This window comes from Macaca thibetana, chromosome 2 (assembly GCF_024542745.1).
Source record: "Macaca thibetana thibetana isolate TM-01 chromosome 2, ASM2454274v1, whole genome shotgun sequence".
Classification (NCBI taxonomy): domain Eukaryota; kingdom Metazoa; phylum Chordata; class Mammalia; order Primates; family Cercopithecidae; genus Macaca; species Macaca thibetana.
In genome coordinates, this window is record NC_065579.1 from 80,657,949 (window position 1) to 80,672,839 (window position 14,891).

The 14,891-nt window shown below is 41.4% G+C and overlaps 1 long non-coding RNA gene across 1 annotated transcript; it reads left to right on the forward strand.

Annotated features, from left to right (window-relative positions):
- Positions 1 to 1,940: 1,940 nt before the first annotated feature.
- LOC126947550 (uncharacterized) lies at positions 1,941 to 13,833 on the forward strand. The gene is made up of 4 exons (XR_007723120.1): positions 1,941 to 2,137; positions 5,858 to 5,983; positions 7,436 to 7,548; positions 13,718 to 13,833. It is a non-coding gene; the product is annotated as an uncharacterized LOC126947550 (long non-coding RNA).
- Positions 13,834 to 14,891: the final 1,058 nt, after the last annotated feature.

The following is a 14,891-nucleotide window of genomic DNA, read 5'->3' on the forward strand; positions in this document are numbered from 1 at the left end:
AAAGAAATAATCAGCAAACAGACAACCAACAGAGTGGGAGAAAATATTTGCAAACTATTTATCTGACAAAGGACTAATATCCAGAATCTACAAGGAGTTCAAACAAATAAGCAAGAAAAAAAACAAATAATCCCATCAAAAAAATGGGCTAAGGACATGAATAGACAATTATCCAAAGAATAAATACAAATGGATAACAAACTTATGAAAAAATGCTCAACATTACTAATTATCAGGGAAATGCAAATCAAAATCACAATACGAAACCACCTTACTCCTACAAAAATGGCCATAATCAAAAAATAATAGACGTTGGCATGGATGTGGTGAAAAGGGAACACTTTTACATGGCTGGTAGGGATGTAAACTTGTACAACCACTATGGAAAACAGTATGGAGATTCCTTAAAGAACTAAAAGTAGAACTACCATTTGATCCAGCAACTCCACTGCTGGGTATCTACCCAGAGGAAAAGAAGTCATTGTATGAAAAAGACACTTGCACACGCACATTATAGCAGCACAATTCACAATTGCAAAAATATGGAGGCAGCCCAAATGCCCATCAATCAAGGAGTGGATAAAGAAAATGTGGTATGTATATACCATGGAATACTACTCAACCATAAAAAGGAATGAAACAATGGCATTCACAGCAACCTGGATGGAGCTGGAGACCATTATGCTAAGTAACTCAGAAGTGGAAAGCCAAACATTGTATGTTCTCACTTACAAGTGAGAGCTACGCTGTAAGGATGCAAAGGCAAAGAATGATATAATGGACTCTCCGCTGGTGTGGAGGCTTATGCCTGTAATCCCAGCACTTTGGGAGGCCTAGGTGGGAGAATCACTTGAGGCCAGGAGTTTGAGACCAGCCTGGACAACACTGTGAAACCCTGTGTACTAAAACTACAAAAAGTAGCCAGGCATAATGATGCACACCTGTAATCCCAGCTACTTGGGAGGCTGAGGCATGAAAATCTCTCGAACCCAGGAGGTGAAGGTAGCAGATTGCGCCACTGCACCCCAGCCAGAGTGTGACAGAGTGAGACTCTGTCTCAAAACAAAAAATGAACAAAAAGAATGATATAATGTTCCCAAAAAAAACTATTGAAATAATTTAGAAATAAAAATAAAAGACTTCCCACAGCTTTAAAAAAAGAAACGGCCGGGCTCGGTGGCTCACGCCTGTAATCCCAGCACTGCGGGAGGCCGAGGAGGGTGGATCACCTGAGATCAGGAGTTCAAGACCAGCTTGGTCAACATGGCAAAACCTCGTCTCTACCAAAAATACAAAAATTAGCTGGGTGTGGTGTCGCACGCCTGTACTCCCAGCTACTAGGGAGGCTGAGGCAGGAAAATCGCTTGAACCCGGGAGATGGAGGTAGCAGTAAGCCACTGGTGACAGAGTGAGACTCCATCTCAAAAAAAAGAAAGAAGAAAGAAAGAGAGAAGGAAGGAAGGAAGGAAGGAAGGAAGGAAGGAAGGAAGGAAGGAAGGAAGGAAGGAAGGAAGGAAGGAAGGAAGGAAGAGAGAAGAGAAAGAGAGAGAAAGAGAGAAAGAGAGAAAGAGAGAAAGAGAGAAAGAAAGAAAGAAAGAAAGAAAAAGAAAGAAAGAAAGAAAGAAAGAAAGAAAGAAAGAAAGAAAGAAAGAGAAAGAGAGAAAGAGAGAGAGAAAGAAAGAGAGAGAAAGGAAGGGAAGGGAAAGGAAAGGAAAGGAAAGGAAAGGAAAGGAAAGGAAAGGAAAGGAAAGGAAAGGAAAGGAAAGGAAAGGAAAGGAAAGGAACGGAACGGAACGGAACGGAAAGGAAAGGAAAGGAAAGGAAAGGAAAGGAAAGGAAAGGAAGAAAGAAACAATACAGTTGCTAAGCAACTGTAGACTGGAACAGAGGCATATTCCTGCAGTAAGGGTGAGGTTCTTCTATAGCTAGAAGAACATGTATGGCTTAGAACAGGGATCCCCAACCTCTGCGCAGCAGGCCCAGGCCCTGTTAGGAACTGGCTTGTTAGGAACTGGGTCACACAGCAGGAGAGGAGCAGCAGGTGAGCCAGCCAGCGTTATCACTGGAGCTCCACCTCCTGTCAGATAAGCAGCCGCATTAGATCCTAGGCACGCGAACCCTACTGTGAACTGCACGTGTGAGGAATTTTCGTTGCCTGCTCCTTATGAGAATCTAACTAATGTCTGATAATCTCAGGGGGAACAGTTTCATTCCAAACCATCCCTTCCCCACAACCCACCCCCCATCCATGGAAAAATTGTCTTCCATGAAGCCAGTCCCTAGTGCCCAAAAGTTTGAGGGCTGCTGGTTTAAAAGATGGAACAAAATGAAGAAGGAGTGATTCAGGAATTGACTTAATTTGTTCATGGGACTGAGAAGACAAGACTGATAGTGATGGTGGACGATGTTGATGGTGATGCTTGATGGTGTGATAGCTGCAAGTTCCTGTTATTACCGAGCAAAAGGGTCTTGCTGCCTGATGCACTAGACATGAATACCATGACACTGGGTTTTTGAGAAAACAAAAGTTTTTATTGTAGGTCAACTAACAAGGAGACAGCAGCGCAGTTCAAATCCGTCTCCCCTTGCTGGCTCTAAGGCAGTCATTTTATTAGAAAAGGTTCAGGGGGTGTGTTCTGAGATTACTAGGTGATGGTGGAAGGAAGGGAGAGGTCTAGAAAGTCCTCGGGCATGCGCAGTTATCTCTTTATGCTACCTCGTGGATCACGTGCAAATTCAGCGGCAGTTAGTATAAAACATGGTGGAAATTCGGGCTGTGACATCAACAAGATCATTCTGTACAGACTCGGGTTGGCCATATTGCTTCCAACTGATTTCAGCCAGTTTTCTTAAATCTCACAAGTAAAGGGAGTTTCAGCAGCGTTCCCTGAACAGCATTTCAACAGGTGACTTACCAAGTGCAGCACTTTAGTGGCAATATTTCATATAATCTTCATAATAACTCTAGGAAAGAGGTGTTATAATCTACATGTTGCCCTCAACTCATATTGCCCAAGGTAAATAATAATAATTAGTAGTAGTAGTACTAATGGTACTACTAGTAGTAAATCTTGACTAAAACACAGGTCCCTGCAACTTCAAAGACTACAAATGCTTTTGTTCACCACACTACCCTGCATCTTTGAAATGCAGTGGCTTTTCAAAACATCCCAGTGAGCCTGAAAGTCAGGCTACACATCCATTTATCCATGAGGGCCAACTTAGCAAAACAAAATGTTTATGGCAAGGCTACATCTTTTTTCATGCCAATGACGATAGCTGTATCAATCCAATAGAGGGGGTGGGGAAGGAAGCACCTTCACAGAGTATGTTATCTACTTATCAGATAGAATTATGACAGTGAAAATGATAAGCCAGGCATGGTGGCTCATGCTTGTAATCCCAGCACTTTGGGAGGATGATGCGTGCTGCCCAGGACTCCGAGACCAGCCTGGACAACAAGGTGAGACCCCCATCTCTACAAAAAATTAGCTGGACAGCGTAGTGTGACTGTGGTCCCAGCTACTCAGGAGGCTAAGGCGGGAGTATCGCTTGATCCCAGAGAGGTCAAGGCTGCAGGAAACCATGTTCCTGTGCCACTGTACTCCAGCCTAGGTGACAGAGTAAGTCCCTGTTTCAAAAAGAAAAAGAAAAAGATAGCACTGCTCGTTAGCCACTGAAATGTTAATATCTGGACATATTTGAGAAATAATAGCAGAGTCAGCTTTTAGAATTGTGTTGTGTAATTGGATTGAGGGACTCTGTTGGAAAGTGAGAAAGTCCCGGGGTTGCTTGCCATTCTGTGTGTGATCATACTGCTGAGAGAAAGAGATAGAGAGAGGCAGGGGAAACCTTGCTGACCTATACAGACACTGCGCCTCCACTTCTGTCACCTGTAAAGCAGCTCTTCCACGGGATATTCGGTTCAACCCAGCACATATTAGGAACTCTTATAACGGTTTCTGGGGCCCAGGCATACACCGGTCAGTGTCACCCCAGAGTATGACTATTATATGAAGTACACAAACTCCATCCTCTAGTCTGCATTGTTCAAACCAAAATGAAGGCCCTGCCACTCTGCCGTAATTCCTCAGCATACTCCCCAGGAAGTCATGTACCATGACTGCTGAACTTCCTTCACCAGGCACCATTCCCTCCCCTACAATTGTTAAAAAAAAAAAAAAAAAAAAAAAAAAAAAAAAAAAGCCTTTTGATCTGTGACCTGCATTTAAAAACTGACATCTGGTGGTTAGGATGGTAATTAGACTTAATTTAAAAGTTATTTCTGCCTTGTTAACTGAGTTACTCTGTGATCAAATTATGGGATAATTTAGATGAATTCAGGCATATTGATTGTATAATCTATAATGTGTGTAATTAATAACTACCCCCTAAAAGCTCTGTGTGAGAAATTGTAAGGATTCACATTAGGCAAAAAGTCAAGGCCTGAATGGCATTTTCTCCTCAATGCCTTTTATTAACTACATATAAAAGGGAAAGCTTTCAAAGGAGATGAAATCAAGATTAAATGCCAGAATTGATCGACATTGTTGCACAGCTTACATCTCTAATGGCCGCAGACTGGTGTAACTTGGGAATTCTCTTGCCCTAGGTAATTGAGGTGTCATCTTCTTGGATTGCACATCTTTAAGGGAGGTGACTCTGGCTGCTGGCTTCTTTTTGATAGTTTTACCCACGATTCTTGAGACACTAATAAGGCGAACCCAGCCATGGGGGTTGCAATGATCCAGGCTGGTCTGTCTGAAATGAGCTGATGCCAGCAGTGTAGTTAGAATAAGTTGTTTCTACTTATGCCCAAATAACAACAAAGGATTTACTTTGGTTATGGTAAAAGTGACAAGGGTCAGATTTCTGTATTCTTGAATCTTATCCTATTGTTTACAACCACACCAGGTCACCTAAAATATGCACGCATATACACACAAACATTTTTTATTATTAACTAAAATATCTGCCCCAAACTCCTTTCTCTTCCTCTACCTTGTAAGCTGGGTGGAGCATCTGTGAGGCAAAAGGACATCTTGATCTGTTCTGTAGGCAAACTTAAGACATTCATTCAGTGGCTCCTTTGTCTTGGCCCACCTTGGTGCTACCAGGCCCTCAAAGAACCTGATGGCACCTGAACAGGAGGCATACCAAGAAGTGAAGAGAGCAGACCTCATTTAAAAAAGGGAGAGAAAGATGGGATTCATTCAAAGAGAAGGGTCTGCCTTCCCCATTGGTATACTGAAGGAAATGTGATCATGGTTCGTATTTACTCATGGGCTGGTTGGGCACCTTCATCGACTTATCAGCCTTTTCCTCCACCCATGAAAGCACCCCTTGGTGGGATGGTGACTTAATGATAGCAGTTTGTATTTGTTGAGCTCAACACTCTGCTAAGTGTTCTATATGCACTGTTTTATGGTCAGGTAGGTGCCAACACAACAACTTACGGATAAGGAGCAGATGAATGGAAAGGTTCAGTAATCTATCCCAAATCCACAGCTGGGAGGTAGTAGAGCCAGGATGTGAACTGCCAGTCCTGTCTGACCCCCAAGCATGCGTCTGAACTCCTCCATTTCCCCCATCTAGCTATGAGTTTCCCAAAAAATCCCATTCCTCCTTGACATATTTTAGAGTTCTTCCTCCTTAGAGGTAGAATGGGGAAGACATAAGGAGTGAGGAAAAGAAAAACACTGACAACATGAAAAAAAAAAAAAAAAAAAAAAAAAAAAAAAAAGACCAGATCTTAAAAAGAAAAACTGACCATGAGAAATTTTCATTGGTGACAGAAGCCAAAGGATCTTTAAAATAAAGATGGCTACTCTTCAATGTTAAATTGTTTCCCATGCAGTGTTCTATTCTGAGATCACCCCGCTGTATTAGTCAGCTAGAGCTGCCATAACAGATTACCACAGACTGAGCGACTTAAACAACACAAATCTGGAGGCCAGAAGCCTAAGATCAAGGTGTTGGCAAGGTGAGTTTCTTCTGGGACCTCTCTTTTTGGCCTGGAGATGGCTTTTTCCTGGGTCTCCACATGTTCTTTTTCTGTGTGTGTCCATGTCCTAATCTCCTCTTCTTATAAGGACACATGTCATATTGAATTAGGGCCCATATCAATTATTTCATTTAACTTTAATTACCTCTTTAAAGACACTTTATCTCTAAATGCAGTCTCATTCTGGGGTACTGAAGATTAAAACATCAAACATGAATTTGGGGTTGGGGGAATATACAATTCAACCTCTAGCACCACCACCCACCCACACACACACACATACACACACTTTATGCCAGACTTTCAGACTTTCAGTAAAAATCTGCAAGATACACTGTCTTGGGTAAAAGAAAATTGGTGGAAAATTAAAGACAAAGTTGTCTTCCATATATGGAGTTAATGACAAAAATAGAAGGGGAAAAAAAATGACCAGGAGGTGAGATGCAAACAGGGAATAAGAATTTAACAGAAGCAGGAAATCAAGAGTAGGAAACCAAAGAGAAATGTGCTAGGAACAGTTTAACCCTACCCCCACCACAGGGATACTAGGATTCCCAACCAGATGTGGATTTGGCCTTGAGTGTATTTTGTTTCATTTGTTGTGAGTATTAAAGGAATGATACATCCTAAATGCTGGACATCTTTGGGTGACATGGTGATAACTGGTATGGCAATTTTTCAGTGAATTACCATTAAATCCCAGCCTATCTAATCACAGGTCATGCAACTCCTTGTGGTAGAAATATAATCCAAATATTCACCTCTTAATTCCCAGCCCAGTTTACCATCCCTCATCATTAAAACAGAACTAGAGAGGATGACAAGGGCTAGAGGTGAAAACAACAGTGGGCCTCTCCTTGGATCCAAGGCAGCACAATGATTCAAAATCAAATGTGCAGCTGGCCAGGAGAGAAATTCAGGTGACTTACAGATGCTATTTGACTCAATCCTGTGTAATGGAATTTCAAGACAGGAATAATATTATTACACCTTCCAGCAATTCACAGCCAATATTTTCAGTTAAAAATCACTGGGTTCTAGCCTTAAATAAGGCTATTGAATAACTTATGCTAATAAATGGCTCTCCTTCACACTTGCAAAATTATCCTAAGCCATTGGGAAAGGTCACTTCTGCTAACAGTTTGCAAAGAAAAGATCTTCCCTTTGGTTCTAATTCTGGGTGAATGGCATGCCTGTGGGGCTGACTGACAGGACCCTGTGCCAGCATGGTGCCATATGCCAGCTGGTCAGTACCGCCGAGGAGCATACGTATGCTGAGTCCTGTATCAGCAGGCTCAGCTGGTCACTGACAAAGCAACCATGCTGAAGACATATTTTGCAATTTGGTCACACTAAAATTTGATTGCCTGTGTGTGTGAGTCCGTGTTTAATGATATGAATCAATACAGTTTATTGGCAATTGTTTTTCAGACTGACAATAAGCAATACAAAGGCTCAAATAAATTGTTTCTCATCTCTTTGGAATCATGTGGAGCAAATAGGTGCAAAAAAGGAAAAGGAAAAACAGTCAAAAAAGAGCACAGGTAAATGAGACATTTTACAGTATATTACGGTGTGAGGCTGGCACTGCATTCTTACTAAAATACACACACACACAAATTGGGGCCTTACAGAGTAAAGAAAATAAATTTAAATTCCAGCTCACCCAATGCAACTTCAAGGCATTCCATTCTTACTGCTCACTCCCAAAAACTACAATCTGGCCAGTAGGACAAGAATTACACAGGCATAAAAATATGAAGCAAAAACAAAGGAAGAGAATGAGTCCCTGAAAACCTTAAAGAAATGAAATATTCTTTAAAAAATATTGGAGGGGGCTGGAAGCAGACACTGGAACAGCAACCAAATCAGTGTTCAGGTATCCAGGAAGCCGTTTGGGGTAGGAGGGAGTAAGACTTACACGGGCAGCCTGACCCCCAGGAGGCCATCCAGCAGTTGCAGGACACAGAAGAGATGGGAAGCCAGAAGCCTGAGTTCCTGGTGAAGATTGAGCAGGAGCTGACAGTAGCAAAGAAACACAAAGTGCAGCCTTCCTGGCACCCAAGGCTCAAGAAGAGGTATGAGAAGCACCTGATGCCAATCGACAGCACATCGCTAACCATCAAGCTCCAGCAGGAGGCCCCGGACAACTCCAACACCAGCCCCAACACAGAAGAGCTCGTAAACATGGGCTATGCTGCCAAACCTGTGAGGACTGCCTGCTACAAGGACGTGGGTCAAGTCAAAGAGTTAATGCAGGACGTTGCTGACCAGCAAGAACTTGCAGAGGAGATTTTAACAATTTCAAGACCTGTAGGGTCTGGAAGAGTTTGACAAGAATGAGCTCATAGCGGAATTAGAAGAACTAGTCTCACTTCAAAGCAGTAGGACTGCATCACTGCTCCCTCTACAGAGTCTGCACGGGGGAGGGGAAAATTGGCCGGGACTGGGGGCAGTAAGCAAAGTAGCAGGTGCCTGCTGTTTATGATGTTGAATTCTATAAAATAAACTGTACTTGCAAATTCAACATTTAGCTTCTGGGCTAGATATAATAACTTCGCTGCTGAATCCTCAGTGGAAAGGGCCACTTGTTTGCAGATGAAGGTGTCTGAAAATGTAATCTCTGTCCTTTTAAGTCAGTCGACTTGTCCCACGTTTCTCTGTAAGACTTGTATGGTACTGGAAGAAAAGCCATTTTTTAAAAGTCATAGACTTTTCCTTGCCCTTAGCTGTAATAATGCATCTGATTTTGGTTTCCTAAAGAGCTGTATTTCTCTTCAACCCTGTGTATACTTCTCTTGCCCACTCCTCATTCCCGCTCCACTGGTCTTTTGGAGTTTGTGATTCTTATTTGAAATTGACGATATTCTCTTGAGAGCAACTAAGATTGTTAGAATTAAATTGCAGCCACAGAGTTTTAAAATACAATTCTAAGGTCCTTGGAGCTGTTTGTAGTAACTGCTAGATAACTTGTTGGAAACATGTGCATATATTTGTATTCAAATGAAATTATAGTTTGCACTATCATCTATTAAATGTCTTGATGAATTCTTTTAAAAAAGGAAAAGGAAAATATTAGAAAACCCCAAATAGCAATTTTATTGTATTGTATTGTATTGTATTGTATTGTATTTATTTTGAGACAGAGTCTTGCTATGTTCCCCAGGCTGGAGTACAGTGGCTCAATCTCGGCTCACTGCAACCTCCACCTCCCAGGTTCAGATGATTCTCCCACCTCAGCCTCCCAAGCAGCTGGGATTACAGACACATGCCACCATGCCTGGCTAATTTTTTTTATTTTTAGTAAAGACAGGGTTTCACCATGTTGGCCAGGCTGGTCTCGAACTCCTTACCTCAAGTGATCTGCCTGCCTCAGCTTCCCAAACTGCTGTGATTACAGGCATGAGCCACCATGGCTGGCCCAAATAGCAATTTTTAAAAACTAAGATGCATAATAGCAAAATGGAGATTCATGTGGCTAATCAGCATGCTTCCATAAACACAAGGAACTCCAAAGATGATAATCCTGACACCAACATCATCAGTACTAAGGTTCTTCTAGTAATAAGGAATAAATACAAACTCTGGCTAGATTCAGAGAGATATGAGAGGGGAAAGGGGGAGAATGAATTTATTGGAAGGACACGGGAAGGAGTTCGTAAAGCTCCAGGGGTTTAAAGGGTAATTTCCTGTAGAGCATTGATTTTCAACCTTGATTACATAATAGAATCACACAGGTAACTGTAAAAAATAAAAAAATAAAAAAAAGTAATGCACTGGCTCCATTCAGACAAATTACATCAGAATCTCAAAGGGTAGGGCCCTTGAATAAGTATATTTTAAAAGCTTTCCAGCTGATTTTAGTGCATAGCCAGGGATTGAGAACTATTCCTCTGGAATGTTAGAATTAATGCCCCTCAATCTTTATGACTCCCTGGTCCAGTGTTTTTAGCTCAAAATTCCAAAATTCCCAGGAGAGAGATCTAAGTGGCCCAGTTTACATTCATAGGATACTACTGAACAAATTTAGCCACTGCCGAGAAAATAAGGTCATACTGGACCAGACACAGCCGCTGGGAGTCCATGTCTGTGGGTCAGGGCAGGTTGAATTACTGTGAGCTGGGCAGTCACCCAGAAAGTGTCTATTACACCACCCATGGGTGTGACGGGAAGTTTCATGCTTAACCAGTACTCCCTTCTTCTCCGAGAACACACAGATAAAATGACAAGACGAGTCCAGATTCCAGTAGGGCAGCCCAGGGTGACACCGAAGGGACTGCGGAGACGTTTCATACACCCCAGCCAGTGAATGAATCCTCCTGTGTTCATTCATTCAAACACCAATGTCACCTGGTAAAAGTTCTGGGTTAGAGATAGAAAAGAATGATTTGTAATTATTGTAACAAAGTGTAAGTCTCTGATCTGCTCACCTTGTAAATGTGCAATAGTAGCTTAAGCAATAAAAGAAAAGCTTCTCTTAAGTACATAAATCTTTCCTATACAAGCTAGTTTATGTCAATGGTAACTTAACAGGCCCTCTTTTTCCCTAAGTAGTGCCAAGATAAACTTCAATCTGAATTTAGTTCTAATACAAAGTTGGAATTAAAGAAATTCAACCTAACTTTTTTTAATGTAATAAATAAACAACTATTCCAGCTGTGGCATAGATATTAAAGGGAAACACATTGCGTGTGTAGAATAATAAGATCAGTCATCTGATCTTTGACAAACCTGCGAAAAACAAGAAATGGGGAAAGGATTCCCTATTTAATAAATGGTGCTGGGAAAATTGGCTAGCCATAAGTAGAAAGCTGACACTGGATCCTTTCCTTACTCCTTATACAAAAATTAATTCAAGATGGATTAGAGACTTAAATGTTAGACCTACTACCATAAAAACCCCAGAAGAAAACCCAGGTAATACCATTCAGGACATAGGCATGGGCAAGGGCTTCATGTCTAAAACACCAAAAGCAATGACAACAAAAGCCAAAATTGACAAATGGGATCTAATTAAACTAAAGAGCTTCTGCACAGCAAAAGAAACTACCATCAGAGTGAACAGGCAACCTACAGAATGGGAGATAATTTTTGCAATCTACCCATCTGACAAAGGGCTAATATCCAGAACCTACAAAGAACTCAAACAAATTTACAAGAAAAAAAACAAAAAACCCTGTCAAAAAGTGGGCAAAGGATATGAACAGGCATTTCTCAAAAGAAGACATTCATACAGCCAACAGACACATGAAAAAATGCTCGTCATCACCGGTCATCAGAGAAATGCAAATCAAAACCACAATGAGATACCATCTCACACCAGTTAGAATGGCGATCATTAAAAAGTCAGGAAACAACAGGTGCTGGAGAGGATGTGGAGAAATAGGAACACTTTTTCACTGTTGGTGGGATTGTAAACTAGTTCAACCACTATGGAAAACAGTATGGCGATTCCTCAAGGATCTAGAACTAGAAGTACCATATGACCCAGCCATCCCATTACTGGGTATATACCCAAAGGATTATAAATCATGCTGCTATAAAGACACATGCACACGTATGTTCATTGCGGCACTATTCACAATAGCAAAGACTTGGAATCAACCCAAATGTCCATCAGTGACAGACTGGATTAAGAAAATGTGGCACATATACACCATGGAATACTATGCAGCCATAAAATAGGATGAGTTTGTGTCCTTTGTAGGGACATAGATGCAGCTGGAAACCATCATTCTCAGCAAGCTATCCCAAGAACAGAAAACCAAACACTGCATGTTCTCACTCATAGGTGGGAACTGAACAATGAGATCACTTGGACTCAGGAAGGGGAACATCACACACCAGGGCCTATTATGGGTGGGGGGGGGGATTGCATTGGGAGTTATACCTGATGTAAATGACAAGTTGATGGGTGCTGACGAGTTGATGGGTGCAGCACACCAACATGGCACAAGTATACATATGTAACAAACCTGCACATTATGCACATGTACCCTAGAACTTAAAGTATAATAATTAAAAAAAGAAAAAAAAAGAAATTCTACCTAACTTTTTAAATGTAATAAATAAACAACTATTCCAGCTGTGACATAGATATTAAAGGGAAACACATTGCATGTGTAGAATAATTTACAAATCAAAAACAGTATATATACTTCAAAACAAAAGCATATGAGAAGTACCTGCAAAGCATGCAGCGCCAGGAGAAATCAAGGTGAGACAGCTGCTGCTTTCAAGACAGCCACCACTTTGAATGGGTGACCAAACCTACACTCAAAGAGACAGTCAAGTATCTCAAGAGAGCATGCAATTCAGAGTCAGAATGAATGATTCATTGGTAAGGGCCACATGAGTACACCAAAATCCATAGTAGCTTTGCATCATGAGTGCAGCCCTGGCCCCAGAGGTCTCTCACAGTAGACCATGGAATGGGCTGGCCAATCTCATGAACAGCCCACTGGAATCCAAAACACACAAGAGCCTAGGGATCATGAAGGAAAAGCTGTGTATTCATACTGCTTTCAGTGTGGTTCGGGAGAAAACAGAGAAAATAACAGAGCCCTGAAGTATCAGGTAAAGCATATAAGGACCGTCACATAATACAGTCATCTTTGTTTGGATTCTTCCATAAGCAGAGCTTGACACAAAGAATTTGAGTGCAAGTAATTTATTTGATAAGTGAAGGAAAACACAAGTAGGGGCATGGGGACCTGAGACGGGGAGGAGAAGACAGATAATAAAGGATGTGTCATCAAGTGGGTTACGCCTGTGAGCAATTGGATCTTTTTTTTTATTTTTATTTTTTGTATTATACTTTAAGTTCTAGGGTACATGTGCACAAGGTGGAGGTTTGTTAAATATGTATACATGTGACATGGTGGTGTGCTACACCCATTAACTCGTCATTTACATTAGGCATATCTCCTAATGCTATCCCTCCCCCCGCCGACCCCATGACAGGCCCCGGTGTGTGATGTTCCCCACCCTGTGTCCAAGTGTTCTCATTGTTCAATTCCTGCCTATGAGTGAGAACATGCGGTGTTTGGTTTTGTGTCCTTGCGATAGTTGAGCAATTGGATCGCAATGCTGCTAGGGAGAAAAACCTGGGTGAAAAACACACAGTCAGAATTATCCCACCCAGGGTGAGGGAGCTAGGGTATGTATACACCAATAGCCATTAGTGATTGGTCGAGGGGTGCTGTAGGGGAAAACAGGAGGGTGTTAATAACCTGGCAATTTGGCCGGGCAGAGTGCCTCATGCCCGTAATCCCAGCACTTTGGGAGGCCAAGGTGGGTGGATCACGAGGTCAAGAGATCAAGACCATCCTGGCCAACATGGTAAAACCCCGTCTCTACTAAAAATACAAAAATTAGCTGGGCGTGGTGGTGCGCGCCTGTAGTCCCAGCTACTCGGGAAGCTGAGGCAAAAGAATTGCTTGAACTGAGAGGTGGAGGTTGCAGTGAGCCGAGATCACACCACTGCACTCCAGCCTGGTGACAAAGTGAGACTCCGTTTCAAAAAATAATAATAATAATAACCTGGCAATTTAGGTCTGCTGAGCATGTAGGTAGATTGGCTCCAGCAGCCAGGAAAAGCCTTCAGTGAATGGGATGTGAGATTGGCAGTTGACTTCAGCTGGTCTACGATGAAATGATGAGACTTGAATGGACAGGGTGAGCTCTAACAGCATTTGCTATGATTTCCCACAGTGGAAAGAACACCAGATTTGACATGAAGATACCTATGCATGAGGCCAAGACCACTAACACATACTCCTGGGGATGGTGAGAGAAGTAGAGGCAGACGATATATCCTTTACAAAACATAAAGTATAATATGCACACTAACTGTAATTATTAACTAAAAATTTTCAAAACTGAAGGATTATAGCTAGTATGTAGAAAAGGCAGTAGTCCTTAAAGTCACAGTCCTGTGTTCAAGTCCCAGTTCCACCCCTTCTTAACTGTAGGGCTTTGTTTCAGTAACTTCAATTCTCCTTACTTATCAAATGAGGGCAATTAATAATACCTACTTCATAGTTCTGTTGGGATTAAAAGCACATAAACATGCAAACCATCTAGGACAATAGCTAGCAAATGGTAAGTATCTACTTCATCACCCTTCTTATCATCGTTAAGTAGAAATGTTTGAATGTTACACATAAAGTGAATCGTAATGCAGTAAATTCTATCACAGTTAATTTCTATTGATCTATGTTAAAAGCTAGTATACACAATAACAAAAAGTGGATGGATGGATGATTGTAACGCTGGAAGTAGATACTGTAGAGTGAGTGGTTAAAACTAAAATACTCATTTTATGTTATTCTGCTTTCAGATCATCTAAAAGCAAATGTTCAATATTTTCTACATCGTCTTAGATGCTGGCTGGTAAGGGCTTAAATTACACTAGCAAACAAATACAACCAGGAAAGTACAGTGTCTGTGAAACTAAAACCAATTCCCATTATGGAAAACCATTTTTTATATGTCTGCTTCCCTGCTTTAGTAAACAGAACACAGAGAACATAATTGAATATTTGATGATTGAAAATCTTGCAGTGTCTGTGAGTTCTCATGCTGAACATCAGTTCTCATCACACAGGCCTGTAGGTGTACTTGTGGGATGGCAACGGATTACACAGAATCTTTAATGGCCTTGAGAAGTACTCATAAGGCTTCTTTTTCTTCATCTTTATCCTTTAAGAAATAAATAAATATTGATATCAGTTGGGTAAGGTTTTTGTTTGTAGATTTTTTCCATCTGATTAAGTTTAGGGAAATTTTGTTTACTGCTCTCTGAATAAGATGAGCTCTCTCTGCCTCTCTGCACACTGAGTCGGGGAAGTTGAGGGGGTCCTTTATCACCTTCCTGAGCACTGGG